At 48.3% G+C, this 21,834-nt stretch overlaps 1 long non-coding RNA gene across 1 annotated transcript in view; it reads left to right on the forward strand.

Annotated features, from left to right (window-relative positions):
• LOC137560847 (uncharacterized) overlaps window positions 1-17,275 on the forward strand; it is a 45,921-nt gene extending 28,646 nt beyond the window's left edge. The window contains exon 3 of the long non-coding RNA XR_011029836.1: window positions 17,205-17,275. This is a non-coding gene — a long non-coding RNA (uncharacterized lncRNA). The remainder of the gene's footprint in view (window positions 1-17,204) is intronic.
• The last annotated feature ends 4,559 nt before the right edge of the window (window positions 17,276-21,834 follow it).

Below are 21,834 nucleotides of genomic sequence, written 5' to 3' on the forward strand. Positions count from 1 at the left end.
CAGGCTGTGGAAGAGAGTTCCAGATAAGGGCTGATGCTCGTGTAAAGTCCTGGATGCGAGCATGAGAGGAGGTGATCAGCTTAGAGGCCAGGAGAATTTCTTGGGAGGAGCGAAGGTTGCGGGAGGGACAATATCTTGAGATTAGTGAGGAGATGTATGGAGGAGACAACTCGTGGAGGGCTTTGTATGTTAGAGTCAGGAGTTTGAACTGGATCCTCTGGGTAATGGGTAACCAGTGGAGAGAATGGCACAGTGGGGCTGCATCAGAAGAGCGTGTGGAAAGGTGAATGAGGCGGGCCGCTGCATTTAGAAGGGATTGGAGAGGAGCTAGCCTGTTTTTTGGTAGGCCACAGAGTAGGGTGTTGCAGTAGTCTAGGCGGGAGATGATTAAGGCATGAACAAGCATTTTGGTGGCCTCTTGTGTGAGGAAGGGACGGATACGGAATATATTTTTGAGCTGGAAATAGCAGGTGGTGGTTAATGAGGCAATGTGAGGTTTAAAGGAGAGCTCTGAGTCAAGTATAACCCCCAAGCAGCGGGCCTTAGTGGTTGAGGTTATTGGGGTGTTGTCTACCGTTATGGTTGCAATTGGTGGGGGTGTAGATAGCAATGGTGGAAAAATCACAATTTCCGTTTTAGTCATGTTGAGTTTGAGGAAGCGGGAGGACATGAATGCAGAAACGGCACGTAGACAGTCGGGGACTCTGGATAGTAGTGAGGACAGGTCAGGAGCTGAGAGATAGATTTGGGTGTCATCCGCATAGAGGTGATACTGGAAGCCAAAAGAGTTAATTAGTTGTCCCAGGCCACGGGTGTAGATTGAGAAAAGAAGTGGCCCAAGAACAGAGCCTTGAGGTACACCAACAGACAGTGGGTGTGGAGAGGACTTGGTGTTAGAGAAGGAGACAGTGTAAGAGCGTCCAGAGAGATAAGAGGAGATCCAGGAATGTGCTTGTCCCTTGATTCCTAAAGATGACAGTGTCTGCAGAAGCAGAGCATGATCAACCGTGTCAAAGGCAGAGGAAAGGTCAAGGAGTATTAGAATGGAGAACTGGCCTTTGGATTTAGCTACCAGTAGGTCATTAGCAACTTTCGTGAGAGCAGTTTCAGTGGAATGGTGTGTGCGGAATCCAGATTGAAAGGGGTCAAGTAAGGAGTTGGTAGAGAGAAAGGCAGACAATTCGGAATGGATGTGACGTTCCAGCAGTTTAGAAGCAAAGGGGAGGAGCGAGACAGGACGGTAGTTGGATAGAGAAGTTGGATCAAGAGAGGGTTTTTTGATTAGTGGTGTGATGATAGCTTGTTTGAATAAGGAAGGAAAAGTGCCAGTGGAGATAGAAAGGTTGAATAGAGTTGTTAGAGCGGGATTAAAGGAGGAGGAAAGCTGGGGGATTAGATGAGAGGGAATGGGGTCCAGGGCACAGGTAGTGAGATGCGCTTTGGAGATTAGTGAGGAAAGACACTGATCAGTTAGTGTGGTGAAAGATGTTAGAGTGGGAGACTGGTCTTGTGGAGCGGAGGGGAGGCAGTTAGTGGTGGGTGAGGGTGCAGGCGGACAGAAGGAATTTATAGGTGACGGCTGTGCTGGTAAAAATGGTTGCGCGTTAAAGCTATTACGTATTGCATCAATCTTGCTTGTAAAGTATGATGCAAAGTTGTCGGCTGACAGACATGTGGTAGGGGGAGGAGGTGGGGCACGAAGTAGGGAGTTAAAGGTGTTAAATAATTGTTTTGGGTTGTGAGACTGTGAGGAAATGAGCAAGGAGAAATAAGACTGCTTAGCAGAAGTGAGGGCATCCCTGAGCTCCTGCATAGTTTGTTTATAGTAATTGAAGTCTTCTACAGCAGTGCTTTTTCTCCAGCATCTTTCTTGGATAGAGACAGTTTCTGGTCAGTGGAATTTGGCGAACTGGGAGGGGTCGGTTCTGCCCGAACTTTTATACCATCTGAGTTTTGGGGCCGGCTTATGTGAAAAATAGGTGTGTTTACTCCCTGGTCAGCACTAGGCCTGAAAAAAACTTGCAAAATGAGGGAAACTTCTGCCAAATGGGTTGGAAATAGTGTGTGTGTGTGTGTGGGGGGGGGGGGGGGGGGGCATATACACATAGATCTTAGGCTCAGTACTGGTTTTTTTTTTTTTTACAATAAGCAAGAGTAAAATTCAATAAACTGTGTTTTTTTATGGGCACAACTGTTCCCAGCTGGCACCAAATATGATGGGCACGGTGGCTGCTGTCAGTGCCTGCTGGCAGTGGTGAGGCAGGTGCACTGTGGCTGGCAACAAAAAAGATGGGCACAGTGGCTTCTGGCAGTGGGCTGGCAGCGCCTGCTGGCAGTGGTGAGGCAGGGGCATTGTGGCTGCTGCTGGCAGTGGTGAGGCTGGGGCACTGTGGCTGCTGCTGGCAGTGGTGGTGAGGCTGGGACACTGTGGCTGGCCTGGCTGGCAGTGCAGGCACCTAACCGCTAGCTCTGTCTCCTAACCTACCTACCCCAAGCTAAACCCCAATGCGAATGGCGGAGCCAGCCATGCGTTTGGGTATTTATATACCTGAACCACGTGACCCGCTCGGCCAATCACAGCTATGGTCACAGCCAGCTAGGCTGTGTGACCATAGCTGTGGAAAAAGCATCATTGCCGCTTATTGGCTGCCTGCAAAGGCGAACCAATAAACAAGGGGAGGAGACCGAACAGCGTGGCCGAGCACCATGCGGCTGTGCTCGACCCGAACACGGTAATGTTCGGGGAATAACGAACAGTGCCGAGCACTGTTCGATCAACACTAGTCAACACAGGGGAAGCCCCTACAACAACAACAACAACAAATAACATTTGTAAAGCGCCAGTGGCGTCCCTACCATGGGGCGGCCAGGAGCGCTCCGCTCCGGGTGTCAGCTCAAGGGGGGGTGTCATCAAGGCCTCCCCAGAAGCCTTGATGACACAGGAGGGGAAGCAGCGCTGAAGGAGGGGTGGCAGCGTCGGCGGGGAGGGGGGAAATACCCCCCCACATCTCCCTCACCTGGGTCCCCTCCTTCGGCGCTTCCCCTCCACGGGCGCCGGCAACGGGCACTGACAGGGCGGCTGATAGCCGCCCTCAGTTTACCCGAGCAGGGCTACGGGAAGATGGCCGCCGATGCCCGCACTGGAGACAAAAATAGACGGCAAGATGGCCGCCGACGCCATCTTGCCGTCTATTTTTGTCTCCAGTGTGGGCTTCGGTGGCCATCTTCCCGTAGCCCTGCACTGATGACGCAGCAGGAGACGGCGCGGGACATTCAAGAGGAGCTGCGGAGGCTGCCTGGGACTCGGAAGAGAGGTTTCATCTGCAGGTAAGGTTTTTTTCTTTTACAGGTGCACCGGCCCGGCCACCCACCGCTGCTGCCCACCTACCCACCACTGCTGCCCACCACCTACCCACCACTGCTGCCCACCTACCCACCAGGCTACCCACCACTGCTGCCCACCTACCCACCACTGCTGCCCACCTACCCACCGCTGCTGCCCACCTACCCACCGCTGCTGCCCACCTACCCACCACTGCTGCCCACCACCTACCCACCACTGCTGCCCACCTACCCACCAGGCTACCCACCACTGCTGCCCACCTACCCACCACTGCTGCCCACCTACCCACCACTGCTGCCCACCTACCCACCGCTGCTGCCCACCTACCCACCACTGCTGCCCGCCTACCCACCAGGCTACCCACCACTGCTGCCCACCTACCCACCACTGCTGCCCACCTACCCACCGCTGCTGCCCACCTACCCACCACTGCTGCCCACCTACCCACCACTGCTGCCCACCTACCCACCAGGCTACCCACCACTGCTGCCCACCTACCCACCGCTGCTGCCCACCTACCCACCAGGCTACCCAGCAGGCTACCCACCGCTGCTGCCCACCTGCCCACCGCTGCTGCCCACCGCTGCTGCCCACCTACCCACCACTGCTAGCAGGCTACCCACCACTGCTGCCCACCACCTACCCACCGCTGCTGCCCACCTACCCACCGCTGCTGCCCACCTACCCACCACTGCTGCCTACCTACCCACCAGGCTACCCAGCAGGCTACCTACCACTGCTGCCCACCTACCCACCGCTGCTGCCCACCTACCCACCGCTGCTGCCCACCTACCCACCACTGCTGTCCACCTACCCACCGCTGCTGCCCACCTACCCACCAGGCTACCCACCACTGCTGCCCACCTACCCACCACTGCTGCCCACCTACCCACCAGGCTACCCAGCAGGCTGCCCACCTACCCACCAGGCTACCCACCACTGCTGCCCACCTACCCACCACTGCTGCCCACCTACCCACCACTGCTACCCAGCAGGCTGCCCACCTACCCACCAGGCTACCCAGCAGGCTGCCCACCTACCCACCACTGCTGCCCACCTACCCACCACTGCTACCCAGCAGGCTGCCCACCTACCCACCAGGCTACCCAGCAGGCTGGCCACCTACCCACCACTGCTGCCCCCCTACCCACCATGCTACCCACCTACCCACCACTGCTGCCCACCTACCCACCAGGCTACCCAGCAGGCTACCCACCACTGCTGCCCCCCTACCCACCACTGCTACCCAGCAGGCTGCCCACCTACCCACTAGGCAATCAGGCTGCTCACCCTTCACCACCTACCCACCAGGCTATCAGCTTGCCAACACTCAAATCTGCTACCGATATTGTGTATTTTGTGGTCAGATCTGCTACCGACATTGTGTATTTTGTGGTCAGTTTAACTACCGTCATTATGTATTTTGTGGTCAGTTTAACTACCGTCGTGTATTTTGTGGTCAGTTTAACTACCGTCATTGTGTATTTTGTGGTCAGTTTAACTACTGATATTGTGTATTTTGTGGTGAAATCTGGTGCTGACATTGTGTATGTTCTGGTCAAATCTACCGCAAGATTGAATGATTTTTTTCTGGTCAAATCTGCCGACATGATTGAATGTATTTTCTTGTGAAATCTGCTCACATAACGTGTAATGTCTGGTGAAATGTTCTCGCATTACGTGTATTTTATGTTGAAAGCTTCTGACATTTTGTGTATTTTCTGGAGAAAAGCTGCGCAATGATGTGAATTTTCTGGAATTTTCGCACGCCGCAGGTGGTGTACCGTGTGTGGGGGGGGGGGGTGTCTTTCAATACCTAGCACCGGGTGTCAAATGCCCTAGGTACGCCACTGTAAAGCGCTTTTCTCCCGTGGGACTCAAAGCGCATAAGCATGGCTCAGACCATCGTGGTACAGAGGAAGAATTTTATAAGTCCGGAAATGCCAGGCTAAACAGGTGGCTTTTCAGTCTGGATTTGAATAGCTCCAGGGATGGTGCTGTCTTTACTGGGTGTGACAGGGAGTTTCAAAGAGTAGGGGCAGCATGACAGAAGCCTCTATCTCCAGATTTTTTGAGGTGCACTCTGGGAGTGACCAAGTTTATAGAACTTGCTGATCTGAGGTTGTGAGAGGTGTGGTGCAGCTTCAGCAAATCCTTCATGTATCCAGGGCCCAGATTGTGCAGGGATTTGAATGTCAGCAGTCCAATCTTGAAGAGTATTCTCCATTCTACTGGTAGCCAGTACAGTGAGCATTCTGTGGCAGCAGCATTCTGCACTAATTGCAGGCGACGCAGGTCCTTTTTGGGGAGGCCAGCATGAAAGGCATTGCAGTAGTCCAGCCGCGATGTGATGAAGGCGTGGACTAGGGTTGGAAGATCCTCTGGGGAAATCAGATGTTTAATCTTTGCAATGTTCTTCAGATGAAAGTAGGAAGATTTAACTACCGATGAAATTTGGTTTCTGAACCTCAATTCCCCATCGATTAGCACACCAAGGCTGCGCACAAGGTTGGAGCTGTTTATGTCTGAATTCCCAATCCTGATTGGTGTTGCTTTAGGACAGAGCTGTTTTGATGGCGAGTGCTGGCTTTGTACAAACAGGACCTCAGTTTTGTCAGCATTCAGTTTCAACCAGTTATCATTCATCCATGCCTGTAGCTCAGCTAAGCAAGAGTTTATTTTTGGGGTAGGGTCTGTTCCACCAGGTTTGAAGGACAGGTATAGCTGTGTGTCATCGGTGTAGCAGTGGTACGTCAGGCCATGACGTTGGATAAGTGTACCGAGTGGTAACATGTAGATTGCAAACAGCAGAGGGGATAGGATTGATCCTTGTGGCACTCCGAATTGTAGAGGTGCAGGTTTGGACATTATAGGTCCTAGGGATACTCTCTGTGATCTGAACCACTGGAAGACTGATCCACTGATGCCACAGTACTCCTGCAGTCTGTTAAGCAGGATTTCATGGTCAACTGTATCAAAAGCTGCTGAGAGATCCAACAGGATTAGGATGGAACATTCCCCTCTGTCCCTTGCCATGAGCAGGTCGTTGCAGACTTGGATGAGGGCTGTTTCACAGCTGTGGTGTTTCTTAAAGCCAGATTGTAGAGGGTCCAGGATGTTGTTTACTGACAGCCTGGTTTCAAGTTGCCGATAGACAGCCTTTTCAATAACTTTACCTAAGAAAGGGAGGTTGGAGACAGGTCTGTAGCTGCTCATTGCTTCTGGATCCATGGAAGGTTTTTTAAGAAGGGGCTTGATGATTCCTTCTTTTAAAGAGGTAGGAAACCTCCCTGCTTGCAGAGAGCAATTTACTATTTTGTGAAATGCTGGACCAAGCAGGTCAGGGCATTTCAGCATATGTTTAGTTGGTCCAGGGTCCAGGTCGCAGGTTGTCTGGCGGAGGCGACGGAGGATGTCTGAGATCTCTTCCTCACTAATACTTTTGAAGTCAGTCCAGGGTGTTAGGTTGTTTTTGCAGCTATTTCCAGGAGTTGCATTAGTCTTGGGTGCTGAGGACTGAATGAGAGACCGAATAGAAGATACTTTGTCAGCAAAATAGCAAGCAAATTTCTTGCATAGCTCCTTTGAGGGAGTTAAAGTAGGGTTTCGACAGGATGGGTTACATAGTCTATCAACTGTGCAGAATAGTTGGGCTGGTCTGTTGGCGGCCTTTGCGATCTCCTGTGATAGGTAGGAGGATTTTTTCTTGGTGATCGCATTTTGGTAGCTTTCCCGGTGATAGACAAGGGTGTGTTTATCTTTTGAATTCTGAGATTTTCGCCACTTCCTTTCTAGTCTGCGCACTTCTTTCTTTATGTCCTTTAGTGAGCTGTCAAACCACCGTGCATGGTGAAGTGGTGTAGATCGTTTGATGCGAACTGGAGCGAGGGCGTCATAGGCAGATGACACTGCATGGTTGTATATCAGGACCATGGAGTCTGGGTCTGCGCAATGATTGGTTAATGCGTCGAATTTGAGGATATTCTGAACGTGCTGGGGTGAGACATCTTTCAGTGAACGGTATTTTATGAGTTCTTTCCCTCTGTGTTTTATCGCTGGTGCTGTCAGAGAGAAGTGGATGGTGTGGTGGTCTGACCATACCACTGGGTTTATGTCCATGTGTGATATTAAAGCTTCTCCAAGCCTCTAGGTCACAAGCAGAAAGTACAGAACTTTTTAATAGTCTTTGCAATTCCTCTCCGGACTGCCTTACCAAGGATCTGTGGACAGATTTGGAACCAGCCAGCGATGCTTTATCGAATGACACCAAATAGCAGTAAGGTAACATGCGCGCTCAGTGAACGCCAAATAACTCAGTTTCCATAGCCGCGAGACTACTATAAATTGGATGAGCTATTAGGCTGATTTTTAGGACTCGGAAAATATAGTTGTCTTCCGTCTGTGATGACCCCATCTTGAATTATTAATAAAGGAAGTCTTCTATTGTCTATCCACAGTTTTGAGAGGGAAAATCTGAGAACTTTGAGAGGAAACCAAAAGGACTGATCTTTATCTGCTGAAGCTACTCCACAGCCAGCATTTGGTCATAGCACCTAAGTGTGAATAGCTAGGAGGAGGTGGAGGGGTGATGGGTCTGCTCTTAAGTCAGAGTGGAGGAAAAAAAAAGACATCTGCTGTACATTTAAAATAGAACTGACATTGCTTTGCAGAACGATACGGAATCGATAATCGTCTCGACTTCCGTATCATTCATGACAGTGAGTGTTGAACCTGGGGATCTCCTCGTGGGGATCAACGTGGAAAGTTTGTACACGTCGATTCCCTATGAGGTAGGACTGGCCGCCTTGGAGTTCTTCTTGGGAGACTCATGCCCTAATACCCCCGTGCATAATGAGTTTGTACAAAAAGTGGATCAGCGCATCACCAGGCCGCCTCCGAATGGCCTACAATCAGAGGTGCGCTGAACCCCCCCAGAAACTGCAAACGCACCTTGAACCCAAACAAAAGCTCTGCATATACACCAAAAGCAAGGCTGCTAAGTGGGAGCAGCTGACCAAAAATGAATTAAATTAGTACATGTAACGATCGGTGGGCGCAGAGAGTATCCGATTACCGGTGATCTGCAGTATCACCGGAAATACAGATATATACCAGATTATAAGTGATCTGCAGTCTCACCGATAATCCGATATACAAACTAACCTCTGTTCGCCTGAGTAGAGTGTAGTGTTAGGTGTAACAGTAATACTTAGAGGACTAGGCCTCAGTGCAGCAAGCAGTACTGCACAGATTCCTTCCGCAGACCTGAGCTCTCCAAGACAGGAAGAGTCAGACTGACAGTAGGAAGGACAGACTGGAAGTAACCTTCAGGAGGAAGGATTACTAACAGAGCGAGGAACCGCCTCTAACAGTAAGGTCGGTTCTCGAGGTCGGACAAGCCAGGTCGTACAAACACGGACAGATAAAGTACAAGATCAGGAGGCAAAGGCGGAGTCAAAGTACAGGCAGGGTTCAGCAACGGGGTATCAGATATATCGGGGTACAAAATCAGGAGGCAGAAGCAGAGTCAAGGAACGAGCCGGGGTTCGGCAACAGAGTATCAGAAATATCGAGGTACAAGATCAGAGTTCAGGAGGATAGTCAAGGCAGGCAAAAGTCACAACAGATAATCACAATCAAACTAGTACTTTAGCTATCAATAATCTAGCTAAGTGTAGGATTACAGCTCCAGCTGGTCCCGGCACACTTGCGGATCTGACTACGGATCTGGGTGCTCCCACATGTGTGATCGCACGCCAGACAAAGAGCAAGTGAACAACCAGCAGTATATATACTCTAGGACCTTTCCAGGACCTCCCTAATTGCTGGTCCAATGAGAGCAGTGGAATTTGTCAGCTGACCCAGCTGGTCAGCCGACACCCTTCTAACTGCTATTTAAACTTTGCCTCTGTGCTCGCGCGCGTGTAAGTCTGAATCTTGGTGGACTATCAGTCCCAGCCGCACCAGTACTGTCATGCAATGTATCTAGTGCGGGGGCCGCCTCTGATGCGGATTCCGCCCTTACCAATGCGGATTCCGCCGTTACCAATGCGGTTTCCGCCGCTCTGCCTATGCGGCATGCGGCGGTTTTTCCGCGTTGTGACGCCATGCTGGACGCGGAGACAGCCGCCTCACCTCGAGAGACGGCGGCCTTTCCGCGTTTCTTCACAGTACATAGCAAAGAAATGAACAGCGCTACTTAAAAACAGATAAGTGCCTATCTGCAAGAGAGTGCAAGCCCCACTTGTGGGATAAAATACACACCTAGCATACACATGACCTGTCTACCACTGGAGGATGTTGGTTTCCGGTAACAGCTTGCATGCAACTTGTTAAGTACTCGTCCCTCCCACTGCAGAGATGTCATCCTCCTATGGGAGGGGACCTAACACTAACTAAATCTTAACCTATGCATATGCATAGCCTGGGCGCGCTACCAAGTAAAATCGAAAATTGCGCAAAAGGTGGATCAGCACATCACCAGGCCGCCTCCGAATGGCCTCCAATCAGAGGTGCGCTGAGCCCCCCCAGAAGCTGCAAATGCAACTTGAACCCAAACAGAATCTCTGCATATACACCAAAAGCAAGACTGCTAAGTGGGAGCAGCTGACCAAAAATGAATTAAATTAGTACATGGCAAAGAAATGAACAGCGCTACTTAAAAACAGATACAGGTAAGTGCCTATCTGCAAGAGAGTGCAAGCCCCATTCGTGGGATAAAATACATACCTAGCATAAACATGACCTGTCTACCACTGGAGGATGTTGGTTTCCTGTAACAGCTTGCATGCGACTTGTTAAATACTCGTCCCTCCCACTGTGGAGAAGTCATCCTCACATGGGAGGGGACCTAACACTGACTAAATCCTAACCTGGGGCTTGCACTCTCTTGCAGGTAGGCACTTATCTGTTTTTAAGTAGCGCTGTTCGTTTCTTTGCCATGTAATAATGAGTTTGTAGTCAGAGCTATGAGGTTCGTACTTGAGCAGAACTGATTTTGTTTGAGGATACCCATTATAGGCAGGTGCACGTCATGTCCATGGGCGTGGCATGCACACCTGCCTATGCCTGTTTGTTTACACCAAGGCCAATGGAAACGCCACAATGTGTATTCAAGACCGGCGTTTCACAAGTTTGTGGGGGTGTGGCTTTGGTATATAGATGATGTGCTGGTGGTGTGGAGGGGGAGTGAAAATGAGCTGGAACATTTTATGGACAGCTCAATAAAAACCAGAGGAGTATCTACCTCACATATACATACAGCTGAGACTGCATACATACATACAGCAGAGATTTCGTTTTTCGATCTGCTGATCAAAAAGGAGGGGCGGGGATTGCGGACTACTACATTCCACAAACCCACCACTGGAAACCCTCCTTCATGCCACCAGGCACCACCCGAAACACTGAAAGGATGGGATTTTGATGGGACAGTTCTTGCGTATACACAGAAACTGTTCTAGGGAAACGGATTTCACTGCGGAAGCATCTGCTATGTATGCGAGATTCCGTGAGTGTGGCTACAGACACGAGATGTTGTCCTCAAGTGCGGACAAAGTAAGTGAGATTCCTCGCAGTGACCTCCTGAAAAATAGTCAGCAAAAGTGATCTAACAATGATAACATTAGATGTATTTCCTCATTTAATGCAAATTGGCATAAAAACACTCAGGTTTTTTGCCAACATTGGTCAGTGCTTACTGTGGACCCTTGGATTGGGCCTTTGGTCGGGGTGAGACCACTTATGGTGGCCCAGTGGGCACCAAATCTAAGGGACCAGTTAGTCCATTCTGACTTAATTCCAAAACAAAATTGGTTAGAGTAGGATACTGAATGGGATGCATAGATGTGGCGGAGGTTCTGCTTACAGCTTCGTGGATATGAGTAGCACGTTTAGAGCTCCACAACAGGAAAAGGTGTGGGAGATAAGGAGCTTTATCAACTGCAACTCCGAATGGACTGTATATATGATTCAATGACCTTGTCCAATGATTTATGTGGGGATGACAACTCGCTAATTGAAGACCGGTATCTTGGAGCATTTAAGTAATATAACGTGTGGACAAAAACCCAATGGAGAGTATTGTAGTTCCCTGGATGAACATTTTTTTTATCAAACATGATGGATCCACAAGGGGATTTAAATTTAAAGGAATTTACAAACTGACAAAAAATAGAAGAGGGGGTGATAGAGAGAGGGTATTACTGCAGCAGGAGTGCAGATGGATATATACTCTGGACTCTATGAGCCCTAATGGGCATAATCAGGAACTGGACTATACACCTTTTCTTTGAGGATAAGAATGTGGAGGTGAGAGAGGAGGAAGTAGGGATGAGACTGAGGAAGTGATTGTGCATGGAGATGTAAAGGGGTTCAGTTACCTGCACAAAGTGGGGGAACGACAAGAAAGCAAAATATCATAATGAAAGATGAAGTAAATTGTATGTGACGTGAGTGCCATATTTTAGAGATATATGGGATATATAAGCATTGCACGTTAAATTCTGCTCGAACTCTTCTAAAGTTGTGTGTGAAACCCCTTTGAGAAACTCAAAAATGCAAATGAATTTTTGTTTGCCGCTGCAAATCTATATGTTACACTTCATACTTTGTGCCATAACACAATTTGATCTGGCCCTTACTTCCAAGTAAGATGTCCTTGATTAATGTAAAGTTGAATAGGCTTGCATGGACATTCTGTTGGCCGGCCCCGTGTTGCAATACCAGGTTGCTATGGAGATGTGGGCGGACTTGAGCCACTCAGACTCCATCACATCGGGAACTGTATATGAAGTGCGCCCTCCGCCCCGTCAATCATCCTGACGAAGCTCGCGGTGGGCGGGCACAACGCATCGATGGGTGGGGCTACATCCCGATCTGTGCGAGCGCACATTGATGCTGCGCAGTGGTATGGACACGTGGATTCCTGTATAGCTACCGCCAGGGGAGGACTGGCCCAGGGGGACGGGGGGCAATTGCCCCCCGGGCCACCCGAATCTTAAGTAATTAGGGCCGGCCGCTGCTATACGCAGCGGCCGCAGACACACCACAGGTGACAGGTTCGCAGTGGGGATCGCAACCTCGCGCGATATTTCCCGGCAAGTTGAAGTATCCAATCAGAGAAGGGGCTGAGGTTGCCGGCCGTGGTGTGCCCTTGTGCGTGGCCGCGCCTGCGGTGGATGTGAGCGGCACAAGGACACAAATAGCTTAGGTCCTCTCCGGCCCGGTGGGTTGACCCTGTTTGACTCAGCCCCCCGCCTGGAGCCATTGCCGCCCGCAACGTGCTGCTGTGCCTGCGGTGTCATCGGACTGAGCTGTCTCACTCTTCAGCTTTCTGTGCTGGGGGGGCTGGGGGCCTGGAGTGGCTGGCTGGCTGTCCTGGCTGGAGGAGTCGGACACTCTGGGGGCTGGGAGTCGGAGATGCCACCTATAGCTACTTGCTGCTGTGGAGGAGGAGGAGGTGTAGGACTAAGGAGACAGGAGGATAGAGGAGGTCGGGTCCAGGTTGCCAGAGGAGAAGGTGGTTTTTATAAATTTTGTTTCTGTACTTCTTCTCCCTTCTTGTCACTGACTTACACACACTTTGCTGCCTGCCTGCTACTGCTGTCAAATTCAATTCTTTGCCCAGGCCAGTGCCCTCTGAGTTTTTTTTTGTGTGATAATCATCCCCATTCTGACCCTGGCCTGAGGGGAAACGTTTTTTCTTCTTGTGGTGTGATTGGCGGCACGGGACGGGGGAGGCAGGCAGTTAGGCACTGTTAAACAGGTAGTTGGAGGGGGGGGGGGTAGGTGTCAGACAAGTAGTTTGTATGGTGGGTGGGCAGGAGTGGGGTTAGGCATTACCAGGTAGGTAGGTTTGTGTGTGTGTGGGGGGGGGGGGGTTGTTTAAAGGAGTTATCAGGCATTTTTTATGAAATAAGTGCTACTTACCCGGGGCTTCCTCCAGCCCCACGCTCCGAGCATGTCCCTCGCCGCAGCTCTGCAGTCAGCCATTCGCTGCCGCTGCCTCCCAGTCCCCGGCGATGGCACCAGTCTGACCTGGATGTCGGCCTGTACTGCGCCTGTGCGAGCAGCACTGTCAATCACCGCCACGTGGACCGGAGTGTACTGCACAGGCGCAGTAGTTCTGCGTCTGCACAGTACGCTCTGGTCCATGTGGCGGTGATTGACAGTGCCGCTCGCACAGGCGCAGTCGGCCTGACGTCATGGCCGGGGGCTGGGAGGCAGCGGCAGCGAACAGCTGACTGCAGAGCTGCGGCAAGGGACATGCTGAAAGCTTGGGGCTGGACGAGCCCTGGGTAAGTAGCACTTATTTTCATAAAAAAACAAAAAAAAGCCTGATAACTCCTTTAAGGTTAGGCATCAGACACAGACAGGTAGATTGTGCGGAGAAATGGGGTTAGGCATCAGGTACATAGTGTGTGTGTGTGTGTGTGTGTGTGTGTGTGTGTGTGTGTGTGTGTGTGTGTGTGTGTGTGTGTGTGTGTGTGTGTGTGTGTGTGTGTGTGTGTGTGTGTGTGTGTGTGTGTGTGTGTGTGTGTGTGTGTGTGTGTGTGTGTGTGTGTGTGTGTGTGTGTGTGTGTGTGTCTGGGGCTGTTAGTCATCACAATTTGAAGATTTGCACACAAGAAAGATATGGCTTTGGGCTGGGGATGCCGTGAAACGGGCCTCTAGTTTGTGTTGTCCCCCCAGTCCAAAAGGTCCCAGTCCTCCCCTGGCTACCGCTCCGCGCTGGACTGGCTGGCTTGGCCACTTGGGTTGAGCGGTATAGCAGTAGGGATGCTCAGTCGGATTCCACGGAAATGCAATTTCCGAAATTCCGATCGGAAATTGCATTTCCGCATCGGAATGCGGAAATCGGTAATGCAAGTGCATCGCGGAAATTTTCGCCGGAAATCGCGGAAATTCCGCCCGAATTTAACATCGATTTTCTCAAAAACTATAAGGTCTTTTTGAAAACTTTTTTTTTGCATTTTGTTCACAAGATTCAGTTTAATAAACCCTGAAAATGTGGTGTTTCTAGGGGGCATTGCTATTAACCGCTAAATTCGGCAGATTTTTACTGTAAGGTAAAATGCAGAAAATCTGCATCTGCCTATTTTCTGCATTTTACATTACAGTAAAAATCTGCCGACTTTAGCGGTTAATAACAAAGCCCCCTTAAGTCCTAAAAACACCATTTTCAGGGTTTATTAAACAGAATCTTCTGAACAAGGTGCAAAAAAAAGTTTTCAAAAAGACCTTATAGTTTTTGAGAAAATCGATGTTAAAGTCGGGTGGAATTTCCGCGATTTTCGGCGGAAATTCCGCATTGGAATGCGGAAATTGGTAGCGGAAAGCGGAATCGGTAATTGGCAATGGCGGAATGCGGATTTACCGCGGAATCGGAAATTGGCATTCCGACCATCCCTATAAAATAGCAGCAAACAGGAGACAACTTAGCGAGGAGCAAGGCTTAGATGGGTTCCAATGACTGGACATCAGATTGGTGAGAATTCCAGCAGTACTGCGGACATTCTGCCATACTAACTGCCTGCTTACCCGGCTACTAGTAACCTTGCTATATTCTATGGCCCACCTGCTTTGCCAGCGTTACATGCTTTGATCCCCAGCAATAACATCCCTCTGTTCCTTTCCTACATTATTGAAGAAAATGCTAGAATGGTACCGGTACCAAGTGTGGGTGAGGTGTGAGTGAGGCACTGGGGGTTATGCATGTGTGTGCTCCACAGGGTTTTTAAGTGTTTTTAGGGTGGAAGGGTTCAATTTTGTACAAGTTCAATTTTTTTATACCAATAAAGGTAATATAGCTTTTGAATATCCCCAGAGCAGTCACAAGATTTTTTGGTTTTGTGTACCACCATTGAGGTGCCATAGTCTTCTGTGCTGCCGCAGAGTGCTGCTTAGTCCTCCTGCTGCTGCCTCTGATGTTGTATTTAACAACAGCAGTCTGTGTACCCATGCCAGGGTCCACGGATGCTACAATTTTTTTTCCTGATTTATCATGCTGTGGTACCACCAGTGAGGTGCCACAGTCTTCTGTTCTGCCATATAGTGCTGCTTAGTCCTCCTGCTGCTGCCTCTGATCTGATGTCATATTTAACTACAGCGGTCTGTTTTCCCACCGACACGATCCACAGACAACTCTGCTGCCATGTAATTCATTGCTATCTCTGCAAAAGCAACAAACAATTGCAAAAACCTCTCTGGGTGTTTTTGTGGTGTCATCCACTCATCCTCCTCCAGTGGTACCACCACTGCCAGGTGCCATTGGGACTCTTCACCTGCCTGCATGGTTGTAGTTTTCTAGGGCCTCTGTGATTGCTCAAAGTGTATTTCCATATTTAAAACCAATGATATCACCAATTATTAGCAGTGTTTAGAGTGTTAATTTAAAGCGGACCCAAACCAAACATTTTTTAATTCAAAATATTTAGTTTCACCAATTTGACACATACAAATATAAATAAACACTCCTTCAAGCCTATGAGCATTTCAGTGCATGCTTTTCCCTCTTCTCTTTTCATAACTAGGGTTATACAGGTGTCAGCCATTACTTCTGAGCTTAGTAGGAGATTTTAGATCATGGGTGTGTTTGTCATCAGCTACCCTCCCTCACAGGGGCGTCGTCTATGTGAAATCTCACACAAGCTGAGATCACCTCCCCTGTGACATCATCAGTAGCAGCCTGTGTTTTGTTTTTGTTTTTTTATCTCCTCCACCAGTCTGCTGGATTCTGTCCCGGCAATATGAAAGTAAGGGAGGGTTTCCTCCAATAAATGTAAAATAATTTATATTTGTCATCATACAGCTGAAAAAGGCGGCTATTTATTATTATAATTTAGAAAATAGATTTTATTTCAGAAATCTTGTATTTTTAATTCGGGTCCACTTTAACTTTAAAATCGATTTTCTCAAAAACTAAAAGTTCTTTTTGATTTTTTTTTGCTTTAAATTGTAGCCACTCCTCACCTTTATAATCCATGCAATTTTGGGGCTTGTAGCATATATGGGTTATTTGCTATTAATGTTAAAGGTAAACCCATGATTACAGATTCTAATGGTAATCACAGCTAAAATCCGACTCTAATTCGGAAGTCCATTTCAAATCCGGGCCACAATCACAGCTTATCCAGATTTTGAGGCTGCTGTGGCCGGATTCACTCGAATCCGTGATCGGGGGTATCTGAGCATCGATACCTGGAAGTCCGTCGGCATCCCTGCATCATCATTGAGGAGTCACTTCTGTACTCGGGGGAGGGGGGGGGGTAGCAGTGAGTAGTTATTCCTGTTACACTAAGCCTCTGATGGAGATGGAGGAAAAGGGTAAGAGGCAGGGAGAGATTGCAGGGCACAGCAGGAGGGAAACTGCAAGGCGTGTCTTCACCTGGGGTCAGCCAGACAACCATTCCAGTCACTTCTGGCACTACTAGACCAGCTCACCGAGTGTCTTTAGTGTGGGGATGTTTCTATGTGGTCGCTGCTGACAAAACTGGCACCATCTGCATTCTGTTTCAAGAGAAACTTAGCCGAGGGAAGAGTAACACACGTGTAGGAACAACTACACTGAGAAGGCTCCCAAAGTCCCATCACAAGGCCCTCTAGCCATTAAGACAAGAAGCACTGAAGGCACAAGCAAGCCACCTTATGTTCCACCTTCTGCCTCCACCTCTCTCTCATCCCCAATTGTCCTCGACTCCACCTTCCAGCATACCTGGTTCATGGAGGCTACATGGGACTGCCCAATCTCTTCCCAATCCCTGAGAGAGCCTAGGAGTTGGAGATACCTTCTATAGATTGTATTGCACTATAACGTTCTGTGACATCTGTGAGCTCACAGCTTGTATCCTCTGTTGTACAGATTGTCTGTCCATTGATCTTCAGAAGATTCAGGCATCTGTGAAGACCCTGGAAACGTTCATCCTTGACGGAAAGAGTAAGTTTGTGTTACCTCTGGACAGCGACATTTACCTACAGACTGATACCAGCAGCCCAGAGACACAATTCTAAAAAACTATACTTCCACAACTGACCAAAAGGACCTTGTTCACCAACCTATTAATACACTGTAGGTGTTAATGAATGTGTGAAAACTAGCCAATATGTTTCTATTGGACACTGTACAGCTCACATTAACCACTTCACCATTGAGGGGTTTTTCCAGTAATGGACCAGAACAATTTTTATATTTTATAGCTCCTCTCTTTCATTCACCATTAAGTTCATCACTACTTATCACTTTCTTTAAGTGGTACATTTTGCTAAAAATTAGTTTACTCTAAGTGCATTTTAATTGGAATAATAAGAATAAAATTGAAAAAAAAATATTATTTCTCAGTTTTCAGCCATTATAGTTTTAAAATAAAAAGTGTTGCTGTTAATAAACCCACACATTTGACCCACATATTTTCAAGTGACAGGCAGCCTATTGGACCAATCAAAGTGCGGGGATCTCTTCCTACAAAGTCACTGGACCTGATAGCGCCCAGAGTGGGACAATTGGAGCAGCTGTTAGTTTTGGGGGGAGCACAAGTAAGTTAGTAGTGCTACAGCAGCAGTAACGTGCCTACTTTGAAAATGTTGCTTGCACTGCCACACTAAGCTTCTTGTGAATCAACTCCTAACTGTGAGCCAGATGTAGCCATCAAAAGAGCCACATCTGGCCCCCAAGCCACAGGTTCCCTACCCCATCCTAAAACATATGCATCTACTTCTCCCGTGCAAGGGGATACCAAACACTAATGCCTTGGTCATATTATTAGAGAACTGGGGGCTCAAAATCAACTGCATTTTGCATTTTTATGGACTGAAAATTGAAAGCAGAATGTTTAGCACCATACTTTATTTATAGCAGTGCAGAAGGACCAATTCCTCAGATTATCCTCCAAAATGACCCCATCTAGAAAACTAGACCCCCCAATGTATTCAACAAGGGGTATAATTAGAGATTTGACCCTCTAATCTTTTTTCAATTTTGATTGGAAAAATTGGGTAAAATGTAAAAATTCATTTTTTGGGGGCACCTAATCTGAAAGCACATAGGGCTTGATTCACTAACCGGCACTAAGCCTTATCACTTAGGGCTTGATTTACTATGCGGTGCTAACCTACTTAGCACGTCTAAAGTCTTTAGGCATGCTAACCAGGGTGCTAAGTAGGTTAGCACCGGTTTTCTCAATCAGATCGCGCGCTAAGTACCACGTGCAAAGTTTTGCGCACGCAAAGTCCTATGCGCGTGCTAAGTCCCATAGGCTTTAGTGGGCACTTCGCGCGGAGCGCCCTGCGCTCTGTGCAGTCCGCGCGCAAAACTTTGCATGCGGTACTTTGCACACGATCACTACTTCTCACATTTAAACCAAGTTTAGACGTGCTAAGGGCCAGTGCTAAAGTTACCACCGTTTTGTAAATCGAGCCCTTAGTGAGCAAAAACTACAGTGCTAACCTTATCTGAGGTTAGTGTGCCTTATCTGAGGTTAGTGTGCCTTATCTGAGGTTAGTGTGCCTTATCTGAACTTAGTGCCCCTTAAGTAGCTTTATGCACTCTAAAAGATGCACAAAGCTACATCGCGCACTGCACTGATCACACACTGTGACAATCACATTGCACCCGCCATACTGTACATGATGCGACCTTAAGGACGCTGTGCGAGGTGCAGTGCGCAATGTAGCTTTGTGCATCTTTTAGTGTGCACAAAGCTACTTAAGGGGCACTAAGTTCAGATAAAGCACACTAACTCAGATAAGGCACACTAACCTCAGACAAGGCACACTAACTCAGATAAGGCACACTAACCTCAGATAAGGCACACTAACTCAGATAAGGCACACTAACCTCAGATAAGGCACACTACCTCAGATAAGGCACACTAACTCAGATAAGGCACACTAACCTCAGATAAGGCACACTAACTCAGATAAGGCACACTAACCTCAGATAAGGCACACTAACCTCCGATAAGGCACACTAACCTCAGATAAGGCACACTGTCACTAACCTCAAATAAGGCACACTAACTCAGATAAGGCACACTAACTCAGATAAGGCACACTAACCTCAGATAAGGCACACTAACCTCAGATAAGGCACACTAACCTCAGATAAGGCACACTAACTCAGATAAGGCACACTAACCTCAGATAAGGCACACTAACCTCAGATAAGGCACACTAACCTCAGATAAGGCACACTAACCTCAAATAAGGCACACTAACTCAGATAAGGCACACTAACCTCAGATAAGGCACACTAACCTCAGATAAGGCACACTAACTCAGATAAGGCACACTAACCTCAGATAAGGCACACTAACCTCAGATAAGGCACACTAATCTCAGATAAGGCACACTTACCTCAGATAAGGCACACTAACCTCAGATAAGGCACAGTAACCTCAGATAAGGCACACTAACCTCGGATAAGGCACACTAACTCAGATAAGGCACACTAACCTCAGATAAGGCACACTAACCTCAGATAAGGCACACTAACTCAGATAAGGCACACTAACCTCAGATAAGGCACACTAACTCAGATAAGGCACACTAACCTCAGATAAGGCACACTAACCTCAGATAAGGCACACTAACCTCAGATAAGGCACACTAACTCAGATAAGGTACACTAACCTCATATAAGGCACACTAACCTCAGATAAGGCACACTAACTCAGATAAGGCACACTAACATCAGATAAGGCACACTAACCGGCTTAGCACCGGAAAACTCTTTTTTACTCCGGCGCTAACACTTTGCGCCGGTTAGTGAATCAAGCCCATAGTGTACACACGCTGTTATATAAAACCCCTTGCCAAATACATTTGGGGGTCTAGTTTTGTAGATGGGGTCATTTTGGGGATATCCAGTGGCCTTGGTCTCCCTGCACCACTAGAAATGAAGTATAGTGCAAAAATTCTGCTTCGGATTTTCAGTCTATGGAAATGCACTCAGTCGATTGTGGACCCCCCAGTTTTGTAACAATGCGACTGAGCTATTGGCATTTGGTATCTGATCAGAGAGAAATCTGTTGCCTACCCATACACCACAGGCCGATTCCCAATTAATGTTGTGCTGAAATCAATGCAGAATCAGCTGCCTCGCTGTCCCAACGCTGCCACCAATGGTCAGTGTGCCCCTCCCTCCCTTCCAGGTACTCAGTGCAATATACATTACCTTTCTGCGCATGCCGCTTATCTGCAGCTGGGGCCGGGATCCCTCCTTCATTCATACATGTGCCCCATGTGGTTACTGGCATGCATTTGGGCATGTGTGTGACATCACATGCATGCCCATGTTACTCCAGCAACCACGTGGGCCACGTACATGGATGTAGGATGAATCCCAGAGCAAGCGGCGGATGTAGACAGGTAATGTATGGGGCATTGGATGAGGGACACATTGAGCATTAGGGGGGACAGCTTTTGGGGTTTTTTGTCGCTCTTCCCCGATATCGCTTGCCATTTCCGCCACGCACCAGACAGGCCACGAAGGCCCGACATCTTGCAGCACGTCCAACCAATTTATGTAACCATGGTTGCTCGGATAGCTGTGATCATAAGTACGAGTTATCATGAGCATGACTCCGCCCACTTCCAAATTGAGTCATGATCACGAGTAGAAAGGGATATTGTTGCTCGGATACCCCCGATCATGGATTCGAGTAAATCCAGCCACAGCAAGATCGAAATCCGGATAGGCTGTGATCCGGATTTGAAATGGAATTCCTAATACGAGTCGGATTTTAGCCGTGATTTGCCTGTAGAATCCGTGATCACGCCCGTGATTATGGATTAGACTTTAATGTTAATAATAAAGCCCCCATACATGCTACAATCACCAAAACTGCATGTATTATAAAAGTGAGATGTGGCTACAACTTTAAAATTTTTTTAAAAAGAACTTTAAGTTTTTGAGAAAATCAATTTTAAAGTTAATTATCACTTCAAATGTGGTTATTAATAAAAGTAATAACTGTTTTTAAACACGGAAATACACTTTAAGCAATCACAGAGTCCCTAGCAAACTACAACCATGAAGGCAGGTGATGAGTCCCAATGGCACCTGGCGGTGGTACCACTGGAGGAGGATGGGTGAACATTCTCCATCAATAGCAAAGAAAAACATGGGCACCAGTAAAATGCACACCTCTGTGTTTATTGTTGCTTTCAGCAAATATTTCCAGAAGATATGACAATGAAACACAATACTTCACCCCATCCAGGTGCACCCAGCATAGAGACCCATTGGTCGACAATTGTTTCGCATCAAAGATGCATTCTCAAGGGTGAGTGGACGACACCACAAAAACACCAAAAACACCCAGAGAGGTGTTTTTTTCTTCAGTGACAGCAATGACATGGCAGCAGAATTGTCCGTGGACCCTGGCGGTGGGAACACAGACTTTAGTAGTGAAATACAACTTAAATACAGCGGAAGCAGGAGGACTATGCATGCAACACAGAAGACCATGGCACCCCACTGGTGGTACAACAGC

This window comes from Hyperolius riggenbachi, chromosome 3 (assembly GCF_040937935.1).
Source record: "Hyperolius riggenbachi isolate aHypRig1 chromosome 3, aHypRig1.pri, whole genome shotgun sequence".
Classification (NCBI taxonomy): domain Eukaryota; kingdom Metazoa; phylum Chordata; class Amphibia; order Anura; family Hyperoliidae; genus Hyperolius; species Hyperolius riggenbachi.